Raw genomic sequence first — 25503 nt, forward strand, 5'->3', positions numbered from 1 at the left:
ATGGTACTTCTTTAATTTCAATTACCTAAAAATAAATCATTTCACACCAATAGTGTCCTAGTAATTCAGAACAATAATTAAGAGCTTTCTGGTCTTACATATCAGGATTCAAACTCCATCACTCTCACTCCCATTTTTAATCATGAGACTTTGTTTATGTTACTTAAATTCTTTAAGCCTGGATGCCTTACCTTTAAAATGGAGAAGTAAAGTACATACTCATAGGGTTATGGTGAAGTTTTCAAGATAGATCTTCAGGTGCTACACAGGACAGATAAAATAAAAACTTCATAAATTTGTGTACGGTACTTAGAAACAGGATAGGTATAAGCCATGGTTGTGTGAAGTATGCCATGGACATTCTTGCTATCCCCTTTATACCTGACTTTTTCTAGACTTTTGATTCTAGAAGTGACCCAAATAAAAGACAAAAAAATCTTGTTGTTTAAGATATATGGTCAGATGAGATTGGACACATTCAGGGTGGCCATCATCAAAATGTCTACAAATAATAAATGCTTGGGAGGGTGTAGAGAACAGGGAACCCTCCCACACTGTTGGTGGAAATGTAAATTGGTGCAGCCACTATGGAGGACTGTAGAAACCTTTCTTACGAAACCATTGAAGTTATCATGTGCTGTGGTGTGCTTAGTCGCTCAGTCATGTCCAACTCTTTGAAAGCCCATGGACAGTAGTCCACCAGGCTCCTCTGTCCACGGGGATTCTCCAAGCAAGAATACTAGAGTGGGTTGCCCTGCACTCCTCCAGGAGATCCTCTCAACCAAGTTTTCAAACCCAGCTCAAAGATGCAGCAATCCCACTCCTGGGCATATATCCAGAGAAAATCATCATTCGAAAGGATACGTGCACCCCAATGTTCATAGCAATGCTATTTAAAGTAGCCTAGACATGGAAGCAAGCTAAATGTCTATTGACAGATGAATGGATAAAGGGGAAGTGGTACATATATGCAATGAGATGCTACTCAGCCATAAAAAGAATGAAATACTGCTTTTTGCAGCAACATGAATGGACCTGAAAATTATCATACTAAGTGAAGTAAGTAAGAGAAAGACAAATATCAGATGATATCATTTACATGCAGAATCTAAAGAAAAGTGATACGAATGAACTTATTTACAAAATAAAAACAGGTACACAGACTCAAAAAGCAAACTTGTGTTTACCAGGGGAGAAAGGTAGAGGTGAGGGGTAGATTGGAAGTTTGGAACTGAAATATAAACCTACTATATTTACAATAGATAATCAATAAGAAACTACTATATAGCACAGGGAACTCTGCTCAATATTCTGCAATAACCTGAGTGGAAAGAGAATTTTACAAAAAATATATATATGCATATGTTTAACTGAATCACTTTGCTGTACACAACATTGAAAATCTAACACAACATTGTAAATCAACTTAGTGCAATATAAAATAAAAATTAAAAATAAATGAAAATGTGAAAAGATGTGATGTGATCACTTTGTTGTCTAGGCCCTTCCACTTGATCAGCCTCATACATGAACAGTCTTCTTGTGTTGCTGGGATCTCTCCCCACACCTTCAGGATATTGCTGTTGCTATCTAACTCAGTTTCCCATTTCAGCCACTTAACAACCTTCCCTGGTGTCCTCTCTCGTCTACTCATAGTCCAATCAAATACAGCCTTCATCCATCCACTTTTTTGAATCCTGGACCATATAATTTTTAAAATCCTTTATCTCGCCAAAAATAAAAATGCTCATTTTCACAATAAAAATTGGGAGTCACTGCATCACAAATATCAGTTTGTTTTCCACCTAAGATTCAAGTGCATACCGTGCTTCTGAAGCAGTCTTTGCATCATTTTAAGAAACAAAGTAGAGAAATGGTCGTTATTGTCCAGAGAGAAGAACTTAATTTCTCTAAGAACCAGAGCTAGACTCTTTTTGGTGTAATGTTAGTTGCAGCAGAAGAGGACTGAGGAATAAAAATAAAACAAATCGTTTTCACAAGTCAAAGGGATCAAACAAATAATGTTTATAAAAAGATGTGCCTGATTTTCATTTTGTGATGGGGAAAATTAAAATGATAAGAAAGTAGAAAATTATTATAGGCATACTGTTAACTGTTCTCATAAAAACACATGCATTTTCCCAACTCTAGGATAGAACTCTGTCAGGATTTAAAATCCATTGTTTCTGGAAAAAAATAGTCTAATTCTATCTGGAAAAGTTTGCATGTGTTCTTTAAAACCTGTTATATAAAACATTTGATAAATACTGTATATATAATAGTAATTTAATTAATCTCAAAGCCATACAAATGCCCTGAGATGTCAACTAATCCAATTTCCTGATGCCACACCCAGCAGTCATCAAATTATTCCAATAATACTTCCCCTTTGAGTCTACCATAGTGTGTTAGAAAGTAATCAGGATCTTTGAAAGGCCGTGCTAAATGATAACTAGGTAAGGTATACAATGTGTTAATTAACTTGCTTGTGATCATGATTTTATACTTGCATATATATATATAACATAATAATTAATGTTATGTTAATAACTAACATAATATTTATATATATAACATAATAACATAATAGTTCAGTTCAGTTCAGTTGCTCAGTCGTGTCTGACTCTTTGCAACCCTGTCAACTACAGCACACCAGGCCTCCCTGTCCATCACCAACTTCCGCAGTTTACCCAAACTCATGTCCATTGAGTCAGCGATGCCATCAACTATCTCATTCTCTGTCATCCCTTTCTCCTCCCTTCCTCAATCTTTCCCAACATCAGTGTCTTTTCCAATGAATCAGCTCTTCACATCAGGTGGCCAAAGTATTGGAGTTTCAAACATTATATATATATATATATATATATATATATATATATATATATATAGGCTTCCCTGGTGAATCAGATGGTAAAGAATCTGCCTGCAATGCAGGAGACCCAGGTTTGATCCCTGGGTCAGGGAAGATCCCCTGGCTTACCCATTCCAGTATTCTTACCTAGAGAATTCTGTGGACAGAGGGGCCTGGTGGGCTACAGTCCCCGGGTCACAAAGAGTCAGACATGACTGAGCAACTAACACTTTCACTTTTTCATAGATATAGATATAGATATAGGTATATAGATAGATATAGATATAGATATATCTCAAAACAGTCATTCCTAAAGGAAATCAATTCTGAATATTCATTGGAAAAGCTGATACTGAAGGTAAAGTTCCATTACTTTGGCCACCTGATGCGAAGAGCTGACACATTTGAAAAGACCCTGATGGTGGGAAACATTGAAGGCAGGAGGAGAAGGGGGCGACAGAGGATGAGATGGTTAGATATCATCACCAACTCTATGGACATGAATTTGAGCAAACTCGGGAGATAGATAGTGAAGGACAAGGAAGCCTGGCGTGCTGCAGTCCATGGGGACACAAAGAATCAGACATTACTTAGAGACTGAACAACAATATATATACATATACATACAAATCATCACATTGCATACTTTAAATACACACCATTTATCTTTGTTAACTATGCCCTGAATAAAGCCATGGAGGGAAGAAAGAAAGAGAGACAGACAAAAAAAAAAAAAACAGTCAGGCAGGAGAGGAAGGGAAGGGGAGATGGAGGGAGGAAAGAAGGGAAGGAAGGAGGGAGGGATGGCAGAAGAAATGAAAAGGAAAGAAAAGATATGAAAAGAAAGAGAAAGAAAAGAAAGAAAGGGAGGGAAGGCATGTTATGATAACACTTCACTTCAATCACCTGCTTCAAGAGGTTCAGCAATTTTCAGTTCCTATTCTTCTATGACTTGATTCTGACTTAAATCCTCCTCTGTCTGCTCAAATAAACATAACATGGCATGATAAAGTCTACTTTCCAAGTACACAAGGGCACTCACATTATAGATGGCCATTTAGAGGATGTGAATATTGGTTGACCAGCAAGCTGGACACAGGTAATTCAAAATTCCTTACCTCCTCTCTTGCCTTTGGAATGTACATTCTGCTCACCATTCCCACAGTGGGAACCATTTTCAAGGACATAGCCTTGAGAGAGCAAAGTGTTGTTATGACCATCTGGATAGTACACATGACTTAACCTAAGTAAGGCCTCTATTTGAACTATTGAGACTCTGGCAGGCCGGGCAGAGAACTACTCATATTGTGGCTGCCCAAAACAAGCCTTGAACGTAATTTCCCTTGCCTATTAAACCTGCCACCTGCTTATCTGTGGTGGCCTGCCTCTTCCTTAGGTTCTTCTTGCCCTTCATGTAAGGAGGCCAGTTTCAGTTTCCACCCAATAAAATCCCAAGGTTTCAAACCAACAACCCAGCACCCTACATACAGATACCTTTCCCCCCAACACATATGAGTCCCCCTGTCTGAAAACATTTCTCATCATTTTTTATTCCTCTGCATAGGAAAGTATTGAAATTTGTATTATACCCAAAAGGTGTTAGAAATTTCAATCCCTAAATTTTCAAAATTTCCAATTTTAATGAAAGTTTTAAAACTGGGCTTCCCTCATAGCTCAGTCAGTAAAGAATCTGCCTGCAGTGCAGGAGACCCAGGGTTCAATCCCTGGATCGGGAAGATCCCCTGGAGAAGGAAATGGCAACCCACTCCACTATTCTTGCCTGTAAAATCCCATGGACAGAAGAGCCTGAAAGTTCTTAAGCTAGATTGATTTTAAATGAACTGCATCCTTTCTCAGTTTACTCTGTTGGGATAAATGTAGTCTTTTTTTTTTTTTTTTTTTGGTCTTTATTTATGAAATGCTTTTCCCTTTCTCAATGTCTGAGTAGAGGTCAGAACTAAATAAAGGGCTAATACCAACTGTTACTTAAAGGGCTGAAAAACACATGCCCCATTTCCTTAGGAATGCTATTCTAGTGAATAATGTAGAAAGAAATCAGTAGAGATGCCCAGGTGCTACATTAAAATGTCAACTCTGACCTTTGAAGATCAGAATAGTCAAAGACAACTATGATTAATGGGCAAGGAGGCACATTTATAAATTACAACCCTTGGAATAAAAAGAAAGTCTATGGTCACTGGACAGGATATAGAAAGCATTTAACTCCCAGGCTCTAACCTCCTATTAATTAATTATGCCCTTTTAAAAAAGCTGATTAAAATGTGGCTGGGTCATTTATTCATTTTTTTTACCACATTCACTTATTTTTGTTTATTCAATCTATTAATTTAATATATTTTTCTTCAATACATTAGTGGTCATAGATCATCCATGTTTCAGAAACAGAAAGCTAGGCAAGGATCCAGATAACTCAGCATGCACCTCTTGTTTATACCTGAAAACCTATCAACATCTCTTCCCATCCAATTCCCAAAACAAGTTCAAAGGGACAAGGCAGGTGGTTGTGGACATGCCAAGCACCTCATCTCCTGTTACTGAGTCCAAGCTCGCTTTGATTGCAGCACGACAGGCCAGGCCAATGAATCAGGAGACTTGATGTTGAGGCAAGGAATAATGACTTTGTTCAGCAAGCTGGCAGATGGAGAAGATGGCTGGCTAGAGTCGGCAAAAAAAAATCTTATTGGGGTCTGGATGCCACTTTCTTTTATACTGAGGGAGAGGAGGTAAGGAAGTGAAATAAAAAGGCCTTTATCTTGTAAAATAAAAGTGGATGTGTTAATTTCTTTTCTGCAGCCATTCACAGGTACACAGGGTCAGATTGTCTCCCTGTCAGCTGAATAAAGCCACTTTAGCTTAACAGTCAGAGGGCAGAGTTCCCTAAGGCAGGCCCTTATGTATGATTATAATAACAAAAGCAAAGATTAAAGTAAAAAAAAAAAACAACCAGATCCAACATGTAGTCAAAATTGGCTCTTCCCTGTTACGCTCCAACACACACACATACACACACAGACACACACACACAGACACTTACACACACACTGGAAGCCAGGGCTTTTACACACACACACACACACACACACACACACACACACTGGAAGCCAGGGCTTTCACACACACATACACAGGAATCCAGGGCTTTCACACACACACACAGACACACATACACACACACAGACACTGGAATCCAGGGCTTTCACACACACAGACACACACACACACACACACACACACACACACTGGAAGCCAGGGCTTTCACACACACAGACACACAGACACACACACACACACTGGAATCCAGGGCTTTCACACACACACACACACACACACACACACACACACACACTGGAAGCCAGGGCTTTCACACACACACACACACACACACACACACACACACACTGGAAGCCAGGGCTTTCACACACACACACAAACACACACACACACACACTGGAAGCCAGGGCTTTCACACACACAGACACACACACACACACACACACACACACACACACTGGAAGCCAGGGCTTTCACACACACAGACACACAGACACACACACACACACTGGAATCCAGGGCTTTCACACACACACACACACACACACACACACACACACACTGGAAGCCAGGGCTTTTACACACACACACACACACACACACTGGAAGCCAGGGCTTTCACACACACATACACAGGAATCCAGGGCTTTCACACACACACACAAACACACACACACACACTGGAAGCCAGGGCTTTCACACACACAGACACACACACACACACACACACACACACACACACACTGGAAGCCAGGGCGCGTTTCACACACACACACACACACACACACACACACACTGGAAGCCAGGGCTTTCACACACACACACACACACACACACACACACACACACTGGAAGCCAGGGCTTTTACACACACACACACACACACACACACACTGGAAGCCAGGGCTTTCACACACACATACACAGGAATCCAGGGCTTTCACACACACACACAAACACACACACACACACACTGGAAGCCAGGGCTTTCACACACACAGACACACACACACACACACACACACACTGGAAGCCAGGGCTTTCACACACACACACACACACACACACACACACACACACACTGGAATCCAGGGCTTTCACACACACACACACACACACACACACACACACACTGGAAGCCAGGGCTTTCACACACACACACAAACACACACACACACACTGGAAGCCAGGGCTTTCACACACACACACAAACACACACACACACACTGGAAGCCAGGGCTTTCACACACACACACACACACACACACACACTGGAAGCCAGGGCTTTCACACACACAGACACACACACACACACACACTGGAAGCCAGGGCTTTCACACACACACACACACACACACACACACACACACACACACACACACACTGGAAGCCAGGGCTTTCACACACACACACACACACACACACACACACACACTGGAAGCCAGGGCTTTCACACACACACACAAACACACACACACACACACTGGAAGCCAGGGCTTTCACACACACACACACACACACACACACTGGAAGCCAGGGCTTTCACACTCACACACACACACATTGGAAGCCAGGGCTTTGGTACAAAGTAAAGGAGAACCAATAAGTCCGAGGGTCAAAAGCAAACAAAAGAACAACAGCAAACCTACATCAACCACCAGGCTGATCTCATTTTCTCCTTGCTCATGATGAAAGCTCACAAGCTCATTTCTAAGAAAAGGTAATTAGGGTAATGTCAATTTCAAAACCACTTTAAATGATGCTTTAAAAAATAAAGAAGACAGTTCTTCATTTGAATAGGCTTCAATGAGCTTTAATTATGCAATGTGAGCAACTGAAAAGAGCTAATTAGAAAGTATATGCTTGTTTAGGTACATTCCTATCAATGTGCTTTCGTAGATGGTGTTTCTTTGAAAAGATTTTTTTTAATTCTGTATAAGAACTTTATGCACAAGGAATGAACAAAAATAGAGGTGTTAAACAGGAAAGAAGTGAAAGTAAATGTATCAAAGTTTTGAAAAATACAAATATAATTCTTGTCTGTCTCAACTGAGTCAGTTGATTGACGCTACTCTGAGCTCTGAAACTGCTGAAAGATGATCTCTTGCTTGACTCCAATTGGGAGATGTTTACAAGCTCTTCAATTTGCATTTATCAAGAAGGAATTGATTTAGTATAGAAGCCCTAAAAGTTGCAAAGGGCTTTACCAGATCATATTAACTTTTGGATGAATACATATAGGAATTCAAGTTCTCCTCTACTTAATCATGTCTGAATTTAAACCCAAAGCATGTTTTGAAAGGAAGACTATATTTCTATACTAATATTCTTATTTATAATGTTGTTGGTAATTATATTGCTATGTTTTATGAAATTCCTCACCCGGCTGATGTGTCTGATTTTATTTTAGCTCCAAAATACCCCAGATATTATGGAGAGGTGAGTGACACATTATGATATTTAAATCAGCTAACAAGTTACAAATAACAAAAATAATACTTTCTTATATCTCTTCAACAAAGTGTGTCTGGCTCTGTACTTTGGACTTTACATAGATTTATTGAAGCATTTAAATGTGTGTTAATTATATGGTTTAATTTTATCTCTAACAATACCTATTTTTTAGCTAACCAGATCTCTCAAGTCCCTATCCTCTCTTCAGATTAACTCTACTACAAACTGAACAATTCTCCATGGAGAAAACACCAGGCAAATCTTAGCAATACCAGCCCTGTGGTTTCCTTCCTCAATCACAAACAAAAATCATCAATTTATGCCCTTATTCATGTGAATCAGACATATCTGATATCTAATCAGAGTTCTTTCCATCCTAGGGAGGTGGAGTGAGGGGCATAGTGATGAATTTTTCTAGGTTCTCAAGGGTGATCTCCTGGACCAGGAAGCTACAATTTATTCTGGGACCTGGCTCTCTATGATCATCTAGTCCCTCTTTGCATGGTACCTCACATTTCCCAAATAATATTTCTTTAAGTGCCCCCCTTATGGCAGAAAGTAAAGAAGAACTAAAGAGCCTCTTGATGAAAGTGAAAGAGGAGAGTGAAAAAGTTGGCTTAAAGCTCAACATTAAGAAAACAAAGATCATGGCATCTGGTCCCATCACTTCATGGCAAATAGATGGGAAAACAATGGAAACAGTAACGGACTTTATTTGGGCTCCAAAATCACTGTAGATGGTGACTGCAGCCATGAAAATAAAAGATGCTTACTCCTTGGAAGAAAAGTTATGACCAACCTAGACAGCATGTTAAAAAGCAGAGACTTTACTTTGCCAACAAAGTTCTGTCTAGTCAAGGCTATTGGTTTTCCAATGGTCATCTGTGGATGTGAGAGTTGGACCATAAAGAAAGCTGAGCATCAAAGAACTGATGCTTTTGAACTGTGTTTTGGAGAAGACTCTTGGGAGCCCCTTGGACTGAAGAGATCCAATCAGTCCATCCTAAAGGAAATCAGTCCTGAATGTTCATTGGAAGGACAGATATTGAAGCTGAAACTCCAATACTTTGGCCACCTGATGCGAAAATCTGACTCATTTGAAAAGACCCTAATGCTGGGAAAGATTGAGAGCAGGAAGAGAAGGGGATGAGAGAGGATGAGATGGTTGGATGGCATCACCGACTCAATGGACATGAGTTTGAGTAAACTCCGGGAGTTGGTGATGGACAGGGAGGCCTTGTGTGCTGCAGTCCATGGGGTCGCAAAGAGTCAGACACGACTGAGTGATTGAACTGAACTGAACTGAACTGAAACACCCTCTATGATGCTTGCCAATCCTGTTCATAATGGTTTAGTCCATGTGGTCAGAAGTCCTATAGCTCTGAGTAATTGGTCTATTTGCATCAATATGCCATTTTGTGGCTGGCAATTAAGGGGCAGTTTTCAGTTCCATAAAAGAGGATGATGGTAAGGTCAGGATAGAGGGTCAGGGATCCAGGGACAAAATTTGCTTTTAACAGGAAACAAGGTATAAGGCAAAGAAAATTCAGGTACAGAAGAAGAAGCAAAGCCTGAATCAACAGAGCAACAAGCTGGGTTTGAAAAAGTTGAGACTTTATGGGTACTCGGGGTGGGCGGGTGGGGGAGGGTCCAAACTACAAAACAGGTGCAGTTAATTCATGCCAGATCAAAGGCAGGCACGACCTGGAGTGCGGAGGCTGCTGATGAACTCCACCACCTCGTCAGGACTGACTTAGGAATTAGATATAACAGATCTTGAAAGTAGAAAGCATCTAACTTCAGCTGTTTCTCCTGACTAAATATTTTGAGGTAGTAGAATCATAACCTCAGTACCCCTACACTGAGAGCTTGTTGAATATCAGACATATGTATTCTGTGATTCAATTATCTCAGGAATTCTAAGCAGTGAACACTACAACTAATTCTATTTTAAAATAAGACAACAAAGGCAAAATAGGATTAATAAACGTGTCCATGGTCACATAGATAGGAAGTGGCAGAACAACGTTTCAAGTCAACAGCCTGACTCTAGAGCCTACACACTTAACCACGAGGCTATACTGCAGTTTTCTGTTTTTCTGGACCACATGAGCAAAAAACAACCTACTGGCCCAAATGCAGAAATATCATGGAAATTACCCAATATTTCAAATCAAAATATCTTTGTCCCTGGGTTTTATAGTGTTGTTCAGTCACTAAGTCTTGTCTGACTCTTTGCAACCCCATAAACTGAAGCATGCCAAATGTCCCTGTCCTTTACTATCTCTCAGAGTTTGCCCAAACTCATGTCCATTGAGTCAGTGATGCCATCCAACCATCTCATTCTCTGTTGCCCCCTTCTGCCCTGCCCTCAATCTTTCCCAGCATCAGGGTCTTTTCAAATGAGTCAGCTCTTTGCATCAGGTGGCCAAAGTATTGGAGTTTCAGCTTCAACATCAGTCACAATGGGTTTGATTTAGGTCATACCTGAATGGTCTAGTGGTTTCCCTACTAATTTATGTCTGAATTTGGCAACCAGGAGTTCATGATCTGAGCCACAGTCAGCTCCCTGTCTTGTTTTTGCTGACTGTATAGAGCATCTTCATCTTTGGCTGCAAAGAATATAATCAATCTGATTTCAGTACTGACTAACTGGTGATGTTCATGTGAAGAACTGTCTCTTGTGTTGTTGGAAGATGGTGTTTGCTATGCCCAGTGTATTCTCCTGACAAAACTCGGTTAGCCTTTCTGCTTCATTTTGTACTCCAAGGCCAAACTTTCCTGGTACTCCAGGCATCTCTTGACTTTCTACTTTTGCATTCCAATCCCCTATGATGAAAAGGACATCTTTTCTTGGTGTTAGTTCTAGGACTTGTAGATCTTCATAGAACCATTGGATTTCAGCTTTGGATTACTGTGATATTGAATGGTTTGCCTTGGAAATGAACCAGGATTATTCCCTCATTTTTGAGGCTGCACCCAAGTATTGCATTTTGGACTCTTTCATTGACTGTGAATGCTACTTCATTTCTTCTAAGGTCTTCTAAGAGTTTTATAGTAGCAGATACTATATTTTTGTTTGAGTACTACAGCATTTCAGACATGTCCTCTGAAGATGTAGTGGCTTCTATGATGTTGGAATTTGGTGAAGATCTCAAAAAAAAGCAAAGACTCTTTCAAATCAACACACTTCTGAAAGCATTATTTTTTTCTTCAACTCTCAGAAGCAGGGGAAAAAAAAAAACTAACGGATGGGGGTATTATGTATAGCAATGGAGAATGTCAACTGTTCTTTTAGAACATTTTTTGAGATAATTATAGATCCACAAGCAATTGTAAATAACAATACAGAGAGATCCTATGTGTCCTTTACCCAGTTTCTCCCAGCGGTTTGACCATTTAAAAGCTCATATTTAGAAACAAAAGTGTTATTGAATGGTCTGTATTATGCCCATTTTGAAATAAAATAGCAAACATCGGTCAATAGGAATCACCATAATGTTTTTTATGGTATGGCAATGGGCTGTAATTATGTTTCCTCCAGTGCATTAATACTAGATAGACATTTTTATTTAATCTAATTAAGAATTACTTTTTAATAATATTTCAAACAAATGAGAGTGTGATAACTTATTAGTAAACACTAGCTAATAAATCTACCATATATTTTAGTCTAATTTATTCAACTATATATATGGTAGACAAATGACTCCTGCTTGAATAATTTAGCAACTGAGTGTGAAATGTAGTAGCTTACAAAGGCCGGCTACTAGACTTGTTTTGGGTTTGGGCTTTTCATTGAAGGTTGAAAGAAGGATGGCAAAATACAATATTCTTTTTTGAGAGATTAAGATTAAAAAGAAAAGTTTGTGGTAAATGCATGTTCAGTTCACTTCAGTTTGGTCGCTCAGTCATGTCCAACTCTTTGCGACCCCATGAATCGCAGCACGCCAGGCCTCCCTGTCCCTCACCAACTCCCGAAGTTTACTAAAACTCATGTCCATTGAGTCAGTGATGCCATTCAGCCATCTCATCCTCTGTCATCCCCTTCTCCTCCTGCCCCCAATCCCTCCCAGCATCAGGGTCTTTTCCAATGAATCAACTCTTCGCATGAGGTGGCCAAAATATTGGAGTTTCAGCTTCAGCATCAGTCCTTCCAATGAATACCCAGGACTGATCTCCTTTAGGATGAACTGGTTGGATCTCCTTGCAGTCCAAGGGACTCTCAAGAGTCGTCTCCAACACTACAGTTCAAAAGCATCAATTTTTCGGTGCTCAGCTTTCCTCACAGTCCAACTCTCACATCCATACATGACCACTGGAAAAACCATAGCCTTGACCAGATGGACCTTTGTTGGCAAAGTAATGTCCCCGATTTTTAATATGCTATCTAGGTTGGTCATAACTTTCCTTCCAAGGAGTAAGCGTCTTTTAACTTCATGGCTGCAATCACCATCTGCAGTGATTTTGGAGTCCATAAAAATAAAGTCTGACACTGTTTCCACTGTCTCCCCATCTATTTCCCATGAAGTGATAAGTACATGTTAAAGGTGAGGAGATGTTAAGAGAATGTTAATCAATCAGAAATGTATTTTAAAAATATAAATATACAAAATATTTGAATCAGAAATCACTGAATTAAGTACTTTGTTTCCTGGCTAGTGGGCAGCTTTGGCAAAGCCTCTGGAGATCTACAGGACACAACCTGTCCCTGAGCCTCCAGCTCACCCATCAGCCCCTAGGATGCAGGGCCTGGAGGTGAGAGGTTGCAGCGCACCTGCCACCTCAGGGATCAAGACCTCTAACCACCATGCTAAGGGTTTCCTGCTAAAGGTCCCATGCGAACAGTGGTGTGCTAATGGTCATGGGTCTGCTCTGGCTCAATTACGCAAGTTATCCTCTGAACAGAGCTTTAGATTCTGGATCTATAAAATGAGGTTAGTGATAATACTGAGTACCTCACAGGATACCTGAGAATTAAAGATGAGGATTTTTGAAGTGAAAATTGCAACAGTATCTGGCACAAAGGTGATAGCGATAATGTGATTATTAGGTATAAGGACTTCTCATTGCTGTTAGGGGATGCTTTATATCAGGAACCTATGAGCAGAATATTTACATTCAATAAATGTGAGTGCTCTTAAGTTGAGAGCAAGGAAAATTTACTTTTTGACTTGGATATTCAGAGGAAGCCTCATGAAGCAAAGACTGGTGAGGGTGTTCCAAAATGAAGTGGACGAGATGGATATAGGGGTGCTCACCCTTTGAAGGAGACAGGCATTGACTTCCCCAATTATATTGAGAGAGTTAATTCCTAGGTAGGGTAATAGGAAGTCCAGGCTTCTGAAGGAGGAGAAAGGGGTCTGGGGCTCTCAAGGAGAAAAGGATAAATGTTCTTTCCCACATTGCTTTGTCTAAGTCAATATAACACAATAAACTGTGGAAAATTCTGAAAGAAATGGGAATACCAGACCACCTGACCTGCCTCCTGAGAAACCTGTATGCAGGTCAGGAAGCAACAGTTAGAACTGGACATGGAACAACAGACTGGTTCCAAATAGGAAAAGGAGTATGTCAAGGCTGTGTATTGTCACCAAGCTTATTTAACTTATGTACAGAGTACATCATGAGAAATGCTGGGCTGGATGAAGCACAAGCTGGAATCAAGATTGCCGGGAGAAATATCAATAACCTCAGATATGCAGATGACACCACCCTTATGGCAGAAAGTGAAGAGGAACTAAAGAGCCTCTTGATGAAAGTGAAAGAGGAGAGTGAAAAAGTTGGCTTAAAGCTCAACATTCAGAAAATGAAGATCATGGCATCCAGTCCTGTCACTTCATGGCAAATAGATGGAGAAACAGTGGAAACAGTGGCAGACTTTATTTTCGGGGCTCCAAAATCACTGCAGGTGGTGACTCTAGCCATGAAATAAAGACGCTTACTCCTTGGAAGGAAAGTTATGACTAACCTAGACAGCATATTAAAAAGCAGAGACAGAGGTGGTCCTAAGACGGCGGAGGAATGGGATGGGGAGACCACTTTCTCTCCCACAAATTCATCAAAAGAACATTTGAACGCCGAGCAAATTGCACAGAACAACTTCTGAATGCTGGCAGAGGACATCAGGTACCCAGAAAGACAGCCCATTGTCTTCGAAAGGAGGTAGGACAAAATATAAAAGATAAAAAGAGAGACAAAAGAGGTAGGGACAGAGATCCATCCCGGGAATTGAGTCTTTAAAAAAAAAGAAAAAAGAGAGAAGTTTCCAAACACCAGGAAACACTCTCTCCGGTGGGTCTGTGGTGAGCCTTGGAATCTCAGAGGGCAAAATAACCAGGAGGAAAAATAAATAAATAATTAAAACCCACAGATTACCTGCCTAACAGCAATTCCAGAGGAGCAGCAGCCCAGGTGCTCACATCACCCACTAGCAAGTGGGGGAGGGGCAGGGAGGAGCCGGCTGCATTGCTTAGGGTAAGGACAGGGCCTGAATGCCCTGAGGGCAATCTGAGTGAACTAGCTTGAGATAGCAACCCAGACTGTGGGACAGCTATCTGTGAAAAGCCCTAACTTAAGACACTGCCAGGCACGCTCACAGAATAAAGGACTGAGCAGAGCTAGCTGGCTGCAGACCGGCCCATCCCCCACCGGACACAGGCAGGCAAGGGCAGCCAGAGTCAGAAGGGGGCAATCACCACCCCAGAGAGGCATCCGATACCAAACTGCAAGCAGACTTCGTTGCTAACCAAGACTTCTTGGGATTCTGGGCAGTTGACATCCGCCCAGAGGGTCGCAGCCAGAGATCATCTCCCCAGAAGAAACACACATGCCCATTGTACACCCAGAAAATCTAGCGGCTGGGATGGGGGAGGGGATAAGTCACAGCCTTCAACTGAGGGCGACTCTGCGCACCAAGCACCTAGTCACCTGAGCTGCTTGGACCTGGGACGGGCCAAAACGCAGGCCCAACCAAGTCAGTGCCTTTGTGAAGTTTTGGAGAACCTGAACCTGAGTGGCTTAGACCTGGGAAGTACATGCAAACCAGGGCCCACATCAGATAGTTCCCGGCAGAGCAACCTAGTCTGAGCAGCGTAGACTGGGAAAGCACACACGCCGTGAGCAGGGGCAAACCCAGAGCGGCTGAATCACTGTGAGCACACGCCAGTGATATTTGTTTGCAGTGTTCCTCCCTCCCTAAAGCCCGACTGAACAAGTAAGCCTAAAAAAAGTGACCACCACCATGCCCCTTGTGTCAGGGCAGAAATTAGACACTGAAGAGACCAGCAAACAGAAGAAGCTAAAAGAAACAGAGGGAAGTTCTTTGGAAGTGACAGGTGCGATAGATTAAAACCCTGTAGTTAGCACCAACTACATAGGAAGGGCCTATAGACCTTGAGAAGTAGAAGCCGGACCAAGGAACTATCTGAAAATGAACTGAACTGACCCCACACTGTCCACAACAGCTCCAGAGAAAGTCTTAGATATATTTTTTCTATTATCGTTTTTTAAATTTTTTTAATTTAATTTAATTTTTTAAAATTTTTAAGTCCCCATTACTCCTTTAATTTTCATTTTTATAACCTACTATTACCTTGCCCCCCCCCAAAGACCCTATTTTTAAAGCAAACTTCATATATATATATATATATATTTTATAATTTTTGTGACTTTGTTTTGTTGTTGTTGTTGTTTGGTTGGTTGGTTGGTTTTCTTTGTTGCTGTTGTTTTTAATATTGTATTTTTGAGAATCTAACCTCTACTCTAGATTTTTAATCTTTGATTTTTGGTATTTGTTATCAACTTTGTACCTTTAAGAACCCAATCTTCAGTACCCATTTTTACTTGGGAGTGAGATCACTGGCCTGATTGCTCTCTCCCCCTTTTGACTCCCTTTTTTCTCCACCCAGTCGCCTCTATCTCCCCTGCCCCTTTTCTTCTCTACCTAACTCGGTGAATCTCTGTGTGTGTTCCCGGCTGCGGAGAACACTTAGGGAACTGATTACTGGCTGGATCTGTCTCTCTCCTTCTGATTCCCTCTTTTATCCTCCTGGCCACCTCTGTCCCCTTCCTCCCTCTTCTCTTCTCTGTGTAACTCTGTGAACATCTCTGAGGGATCCAGACTGTGGAGAGCACATAGGGAAGTGATTACTGGCTAGCTTGCTCTCGCCCCTTTTGATTCCCCCTCTTCTCCTCCTGGTCACCTCTATCTCCCTCCTCCCTCTTCTCTTCTCCATGTAACTCTGTGTACCTCTCTGGGTGTCCCTCACTGTGGAGAAACTTTTCATCATTAACCTAGATGTTTTATCATCAGTGCTGTATAGATGAAGAAGTCTTGAGGCTACTGTAAGAATAAGACTGAAAACCAGAGGCAAGAGGCTTAAGTCCAAATCCTGAGAACACCAAAGAACTCCTGAATCCAGGGAACATTAATTGATAGGAGCTCATCAAATACCTCCATACCTACACTGAAACCAAGCACCACCCAAGGGCCAACAAACTCCAGAGCAAGACATACCATGCAAATTCTCCAGCAACACAGGAACATAACCCTGAGCCTCAATATACGGGCTAACCAAAGTCACACCAAACCCACTGACATCTCAAAACTCATTACTGGACACTTCATTGCACTCCAGAGAGAAGAAATCCAGCTCTGCCCATCAGAACATGACACAAGCTTCCCTAACCAGGAAACCTTGACAAGCCACCCGTCCAACCCCACTCACAGCGAGGAACCTCCACAATAAAGAGGAACCACCAACTGCCAGAACACAGCAATATAAACAAGATGAAAAGGCAGAGAAATACCCAGCAGGTAAAGGAACAAGATAAATGCCCACCAAACCAAACAAAAGAGGAAGAGATAGGGAATCTACCTGATAAAGAATTACGAATAACGATAGTGAAAACAATCCAAAATCTTGAAAACAAATTGGAGTTACAGATAAATAGCCTGGAGACAAGGATCAAGAAGATGCAAGAAAGGTTTAACAAGGACCTAGAAGAAATAAAAAAGAGTCAATATATAATAAATAATGGATTAAATGAGATCAAAAACACTCTGGAGGGAACCAACAGTAGAATAACAGAGGCAGAAGATAGGATAAGTGAGGTAGAAGATAGAATGGTAGAAATAAATGAAACAGAGAGGAAAAAAGAATTAAAAGAAATGAGGACAACTTTAGAGACCTCTTGGACAATGTTAAATGTCCCAACATTCGAATCATAGGGGTCCTGAAAGAGGAAGGCAAAAAGAAAGACTATGAGAAAATACTTGAGGTGATAATAGTTGAAAAGTTCCCTAAAATGGGGAAGGAAATAATCACCCAAGTCCAAGAAACTCAGAGAGTCCCAAACAGGATAGACCCAAGGTGAAACACCACAAGATATCAAAGATCAAACACAAAGCACAAATATTAAAAGCAGCAAGGAAAAAACAACAAATAACACACAAGGGGATTCCCATAAGGATAACAGCTGATATTTCAATAGAAACTCTTCAGGCCAGAAGGGAATGGTAGGACATACTTAAAATGATGAAAGAAAATAACCTACAGCCCAGATTACTGTACCCAGCAAGGATCTCATTCAAATATGAAGGAGAAATCAAAACTTTACAGACAAGCAAAAGCTGAGAGAATTCAGCACCACCAAACCAGCTCTCCAACAAATGCTAAAGGATCTTTTCTGGACAGGAAACACAGAAAGGGTATATAAACGTGAATCTAAAACAACAAAGTAAATGGATACGGGATCATGCTTATCAATAATGACCTTAAATGTAAATGGGTTGAATGCCCCAACCAAAAGACAAACACTAGCTGAATGGATACAAAAGCAAGACCCTATGTATTTTGTCTACAAGAGACCCACCTTGAAGCAAGGGACACATACAGACTGAAAGTGAAGGGCTGGAAAAAGATATTCCATGCAAATAGAGACCAAAAGAAAGCAGGAGTAGCAATACTCATATCAGACAAAACAGACTTTAAAACAAAGCCTGTGAAAAGAGACAAAGATGGACACTACATAATGATCAAAGGATCAATCCAAGAAGAAGGTATACAATCATAAATATATACACACCCAACATAGGAGCACCACAACATGTAAGACAAATGCTAACAAGTATGAAAGGGGAAATTAAAAGTAACACAATAATAGAGGGAGACTTTAATACCCCACTCACACCTATGGATAGATCAACTAAACAGAAAATTAACAAGGAAGCACAAACTTTAAATGATACAATTGACCAGTTGGACCTAATGATATCTATAGGACATTTCACCCCAAAACAATCAATTTCACCTTTTGCTCAAGCACACACGGAACCTTCTCCAGGATAGATCACATCCTGGGCCATAAATCTAGCCTTGGTAAATTCAAGAAAATTAAAATCATTCCAAGCATCTTTTCTGACCACAATGCAGTAAGATTAGATTTCAATTACAGGAGGAAAACTATTAAAAATTTCAACATATGGAGGCTGAACAACACGCTACTGAATAACCAACAAATCACAGAAGAAATAAAAAAAGAAATAAAAATATGCATAGGAACAAATGAAAACACAACTACCCAAAACCTATGGGACACTGTAAAAGCAGTACTAAGGGGAAGGTTTATAGCAATACAGGCTTACCTCAAGAAACAAGAAAGAAGCCAAATAAATAACCTAACTCTACACCTAAAGCAACTTGAAAGGGAAGAAATTACGAACCCTAGGGTTAGTAGAAGGAAAGAAATCTTTAAAATTAGGGCAGAAATAAATGCAAAAGAAACAAACGAGACCATAGCAAAAATCAAGAAAACCAAAAGCTGGTTTTTTGAAAAGATAAATAAATTGACAAATCATTAGCGAGACTCATCAAGTAACAAAGGGAGAAAAATCAAATCAACAAAACTAGAAATGAAAATGGAGAGATCACAACAGACAACACAAAAATCCAAAGGATCATAAGAGACTATTATCAGCAACTATATGCAAATAAAATGGACAACTTGGAAGAAATGGACAAATTCTTGGAAAAGTACAACTTTCCAAAATTGAACCAGGAGGAAATAGAAAATCTTAACAGACCCATCACAAGCACGAAAATTGAAACTGTAATCAGAAATCTTCCAACAAACAAAAGCCCAGGACCAGACGGCTTCACAGCTGAATTCTACCAAACATTTAGAAAAGAACTAACACCTATCCTACTCAAACTCTTCCAGAAAATTGAAGAGGAAGGTAAACTTCCAAACTCATTCTATGAGGCCACCATAACCCTAATACCAAAACCTGACAAAGATGCCACCAAAAAAGAAAACTACAGGCTAATATCACTGATGAACATAGAGGCAAAAATCCTTAACAAAATTCTAGCAAACAGAATCCAGCAACATACTAAAAAGATCATACATCATGACCAAGTGGGCTTTATCCCAGGGATGCAAGGATTCTTCAATATCTGCAAATCAATCAATGTAATACACCAAATTAACAAATTGAAAAATAAAAACCATGTGATTATCTCAATAGATGCAGAGAAATCCTTTCACAAAATTCAACATCCGTTTATGATTAAAAAAAAAAAAAAAGCCCTCCAGAAAGCCGGAATAGATGGAACCTACCTCAACATAATAAAAGCTATATATAACAAACTCTCAGCAAAAATTATCCTCAATGGTGAGAAATTGAAAGCATTTCCCCTAAAAACAGGAAAAAGACAAGGGTGCCCACTCTCACCACTATTATTCAACATAGTTTTGGAAGTTTTGGTCACAGCAATCAGAGCAGAAGAAGAAATAAAAGGAATCCAGATTGGAAAAGAAGAAGTAAAACTCTCACTGTTTGCAGATGACATGATCCTCTACATAGAAAACCCTAAAGACTCCAGCAGAAAATTACTAGAGCTAATCAATGAGTATAGTAAAGTTGCAGGGTATAAAATTAATACACAGAAATCCCTTGCATTCCTATACACTAACAAGGAAAAAACAGAAAGAAAAATTAAGGAAACAATTCCATTCACTACTGCAACGAAAAAAATAAAATACTTAGGAGTATATCTACCTAAAGAAACAAAAGACCTATATATAGAAAACTATAAAACACTGGTGAAAGAAATCAAAGAGGACACAAATAGATGGAGAAATATACCGTCTTCATGGATTGGAAGCATCAGTATAGTGAAAATGAGTATACTACCCAAAGCGATCTATAGATTCAATTCAATCCCCATCAAGCTACCAACAGTATTTTTCAGAGAACTAAAACAAATAATTTCACAATTTGCATGGAAATACAAAAAACCTCGAATAGCCAAAGCAATCTTGAGAAAGAAGAGTGGAACTGGAGGAATCAACCTACCTGACTTCAGTCTCTACTGCAAAGCCACAGTCATCAAGACAGTATGGTACTGGCACAAAAGAAATATAGATCAATGGAACAAAATAGAAACCCCAGAGATAAATCCACGAACTTATGGACACCTTATCTTCGACAAAGGAGGCAAGAATATACAATGGAGAAAAGACAATCTCTTTAACAAGTGGTGCTGGGAAAACTGGTCAACTACTTGTAAAAGAATGAAACTAGAACATTTTTTAACACCATACACAAAAATAAACTCAAAATGGATTAAATATCTAAATGTAAGACCCAAAACTATTAAACTCCTAAGGGAAAACCTAGGCAAAACACTCTCCAACATAAACCACAGCAGGATCCTCCATGACTCACCTCCAAGAATATTGGAAATAAAAGCAAAAATAAACAAATGGGACCTAATTAAAAGTAAAAGCTTCTGTACAACAAAAGAAACTATAAGCAAGGTGAAAAGACAGCCTTTAGAATGGGAGAAAGTAATAGCAAACAAAGCAACAGACAAAGAATTAATCTCAAAAATATACAAGCAGCTCCTGAAGCTCAATTCCAGAAAAAGAAATGACCCAATCAAAAACTGGGCCAAAGAACTAAACAGACATTTCTCCAAATAAGACATACAGAGGGCTAACAAACACGTGAAAAGATGCTCAACATCACTCATTATCAGAGAAATGCAAATCAAAACCACAATGAGGTACCACTTCACACCAGTCAGAATAGCTGCTATCCAAAAGTCTACAAGCAATAAATGCTGGAGAGGGTGTGGAGAAAAGGGAACCCTCTTACACTGTTAGTGGGAATGCAAACTAGTATAGCCACTATGGAGAACAGTGTGGAGATTCCTTAAAAAACTGGAAATAGAACTGCCATATGACCCAGCAATCCCACTTCTGGGCATACACACTGAGGAAACCAGAAATGAAAGAAACACATGTACCCCAATGTTCATTGTGGCACTATTTATAATAGCCAGGACATGGAAGCAACTTAGATGTCCATCAGCAGATGAATGGATAAGAAAGCTGTGGTACATATACACAATGGAATATTACTCAGCCATTGAAAAGAATACATTTGAATCAGTTCTAACTAAGTGTTTGAAACTGGAGCCTATTATACAGAGTGAAGTAAGCCAGAAAGAAAAACACCAATACAGTATAGTAATGCATATATATGGAATTTAGAAAGACGGTAATGATAACCCTGTATGCGAGACAACAAAAGAGACACAGATGTATTGAACAGTCTTTTGGACTCTGTGAGAGAGGGCAAGGGCAGGATGATATGAGAGAATGGCACTGAAACATGTAAATTATCATATGTGAAATGAATCGCCAGTCTAGGTTTGATGCATGAGACAGGGTGCTCAGGACTGGTGCACTGGGAAAACCCAGAGAGATGGGATGGGGAGGAAGTTGGAGGGGGGTTCAGGATGGGGAACACATGTACACCCATGGAAGATTCAAGTCAATCTATGGCAAAACTAATACAATATTATAAAGTAAAATAATAAATAAATAAATATTTTTTAAAAGGGAAAGAAAAAAAATATATATATATATATATGTGTGTATACAGAATACAAAGAGAGCAAAATATAAACAATTGTTAAATCCAGATATAGGGTATCAAGGTATAAATTTATCTGTTTTATCAGAATTTATGTATGTTAATTTTTCATAATAAAAAGTTGGTAGAAACTTCCCCTGCCTAAAAAAATAAAAATAAAAAGCAGAGACATTACTTTTCCAACAAAGTTCTGTCTAGTCAAGGTTATTGTTTTTCCAGTAGTCATGTATGGATGAGAGAGTTGGACTATAAAGAAAGTTGAGTGCCAAAGAATTGATGTTTTTGAACTGTGATGTTGGAGAAGACTCTTGAGAGTCCCTTGGACTTCAAGGAGATCCAATAAGTCCATCCTAAAGGAAATCAGTCCTGAATGTTCATTGAAAGGACTGATGTTGAAACTGAACTCTAATACTTTGGCCACCTGATATGAAGAACTGACTCATTTGAAAAGACCCTAATGCTGGGAAAGATTGAGAGCAGGAAGAGAAGGGGATGACAGGATGTGATGGTTGTATGGCATCACCGACTCAATGTACATGAGTTTGGGTAAACTCTGGGAGTTGGTGATGGACAGGGAGGCCTGGTATGCTGCAGTCCATGGGGTCACAAAGAGTTGGACAATACTGAGAGACTGAACTGAACTGAATTGAGTCACGGCCACTGCTCCTGACCTTGGACGTGGGGTATCTTCTCTTGGCCACTCCTGCACTGCACAGCCTTGTTTCAAGTTGCTGGTGGGTGTGTTTCAAGGTACCAAACGCCCTCTTTCTGATCCTCCAAAAGTAATGTCTTCTGGTAGTGGAAGTCTGGGCCAATGTGGAGAAGGGAAAACGAAGGTGTCCTGAAGACAAAGAAAGCCTGGGCAGCTGCTAGGGCAACTTCTCCCCTATTCTCCACAGCAGCCTCAGAGTTCTCAGCCAAGATGGTTGCTGGGGTGTGATCAGGGCCCAACCCTACAGCAGGGGAACCCTGATGATCTGACCTCAGAGAAACCCTCCAACCTTCTACTTCTACTAGTCCATCCTGAGGGAGATCAGTCCTGGGTCTTCATTGGAAGGACTGATGTTGAAGCTGAAACTCCAATACTTTGGCCACCTGATGTGAAGAGCTGACTCATTAGAAAAGACCCTGATGCTGGGAAAGATTGAGGGCAGAAGGAGAAGGGGACGAGGATGAGATGGTTGGATGGCATCACCGGCTCAATGGACATGAGTTTGGGTAAACTCCAGGAGCTGGCAATGGACAGGGACGCCTGGTGTGCTGTGGTTCATGGGGTCACAGAGTCAAACAGGACTGAGCGACTGAACTGAACTGAACTGAACTGGAGTCAGTGTAACAATGTATCTTGCTCGAGGACATGTTTCTCCTTAACAAGAACCTTCTGACTAATCCTGTCATCTTAAAATGTATACTATGGGAGTGGGTCTGGTAAGATCTTTCTATTTTTCATTCTAAGATGTACGTTGTGGGAGTGGGTCTGAAAAAAGTATATAAGGCCTTGATAAGACTAGCTAGGGGGTCATTCTCTATCCCCCTTCTGATTTCTATGTCAAAATCGTTCTCTGTCCCTTTTCTTACTTTAATAAAACTCTGCTACTGAAAAGCTCTTGAGTGATCAAGCCTGGTCCCTGATCCTAAAGCTAAATCTTCTTCTTTTGAGATCACAAATCTGACATCGTTCACCATAAGCTATCAATGTGAAGAAGTTTGGGTTCACAAATTTGTTTCTTCTTTTTCTGTTAATGAAAAAAACAAAGAAAACTTTTCTATGTGTCATGTGTGGCCATATAGGTGACATCCAATTCCACGCCAACTCCCTCATCCACATATGTAGGACACTCTTAAGAGTACTCAACATCACTTTCATTGTAAAGACCTTTCTCTCAGGCAGAATTCGTTCCCACCCCCTCAAAGACCCATAGCACTCTCTGTGAATTTTTATTGTACATATCACATAACACTGTAATTATGTTTAATTAATCCTGGAACTTGGTCCTTTAATATTCCATAATGAGTATAGCAGTGAAGATGCTTTTTATAATAATCAAATAATCTTGAAAACTCCAGGTATGCAAGAATTAAATCCATTTTGTTATTAATAGTTGCACAGCACCTATTACAGCTCCTGCACATAATAGGGGTGTAATAATTATAGAATGAATGATTGAATATACATAATGAACTGGATTGACTCTAAAGACAGATATAGAAGAGGCATATAAAATCATACAGATCTTTCTTCTCTAAAACACAAGATAGGTCCTTAGAAGTTGCTCAAGTTGCTTCAGCTTTTATTTTACATGTTTTTTTAAAAAAAGGCCAAAAGGCTTATAATAAAGGATGATGAAGAATAATAAGAGAAAATGTAATTCTGGAACTTAGTCCTTTAATATCTCATAATGAATGTAACAGTAAAAATACTTTTTGCACTAGTCTTTAAAGATTTGCCGGGTTGGAAAAAAATGTCAGAAATTCATTTCCCTAGATGGAAGCCACCAATTTTCTAATAATCAAAAAGCAGATGCAGAATTAGCTCCATAATATCTGCTATTAAATAGTGTCAGCCTAATATAACTAAGATACCTACAGACATAGGAGGTAGCACCTCACCCAATGCATTTCATAGATCCATTGATCTGGCTTATGCTTCTCACATTAGATCATAAGTTGAGGTGACCCCTGCCTAGTGTCTGAGAGAAAATGAATTAATTTGGTGAAAATTACATATAACCTTCCCACTGAAATGTCATTTCTCACGTTCAAATTTAACATGATTTACATGATGCAAAACACATTTATAAGAGCCAACCAGCACTTTCATGTCTTTGATTTGGGATAATTATTTTTATGCTGAAAGACTGTCCTCCTATTACTTTTGCCCACAAGTGTGCCAAATTATTCTTTTCTGTTCTCTTTCTGTTTAAAAGATAGAAATTTCTCAAGAAATTATTTTCAGAGGCAAATTGCCCAAAAACTGACCAGAAAAGGGAGTGATCTGTTACTGCAGCCTAGGGAGGAATCTCTAATATGACTGAGCCTGGCTCAGTGACTGAGGCAGAGTCACATGGATGTCTGAGTTCTACTTAAATCACCTTCCAGTGTGCTGGCCAGGAGCTTTCACCAAGACTGTTGCCACAGCTCCCCACTCATCTTCCTACTTCTCTTTTTGGCTCTTTTT

General features: G+C 39.9%; 1 long non-coding RNA gene across 1 annotated transcript in view; it reads right to left on the minus strand.

Moving 5' to 3' along the window:
• Positions 1–217: 217 nt before the first annotated feature.
• LOC110130297 (uncharacterized) overlaps positions 218–25503 on the minus strand; it is a 297669-nt gene continuing 272383 nt past the window's right edge. The window contains exon 4 of the long non-coding RNA XR_011488624.1: positions 218–261. This is a non-coding gene — a long non-coding RNA (uncharacterized lncRNA). The remainder of the gene's footprint in view (positions 262–25503) is intronic.

This window comes from Odocoileus virginianus, chromosome 7, assembly GCF_023699985.2.
Source record: "Odocoileus virginianus isolate 20LAN1187 ecotype Illinois chromosome 7, Ovbor_1.2, whole genome shotgun sequence".
Classification (NCBI taxonomy): Eukaryota; Metazoa; Chordata; class Mammalia; order Artiodactyla; family Cervidae; genus Odocoileus; species Odocoileus virginianus.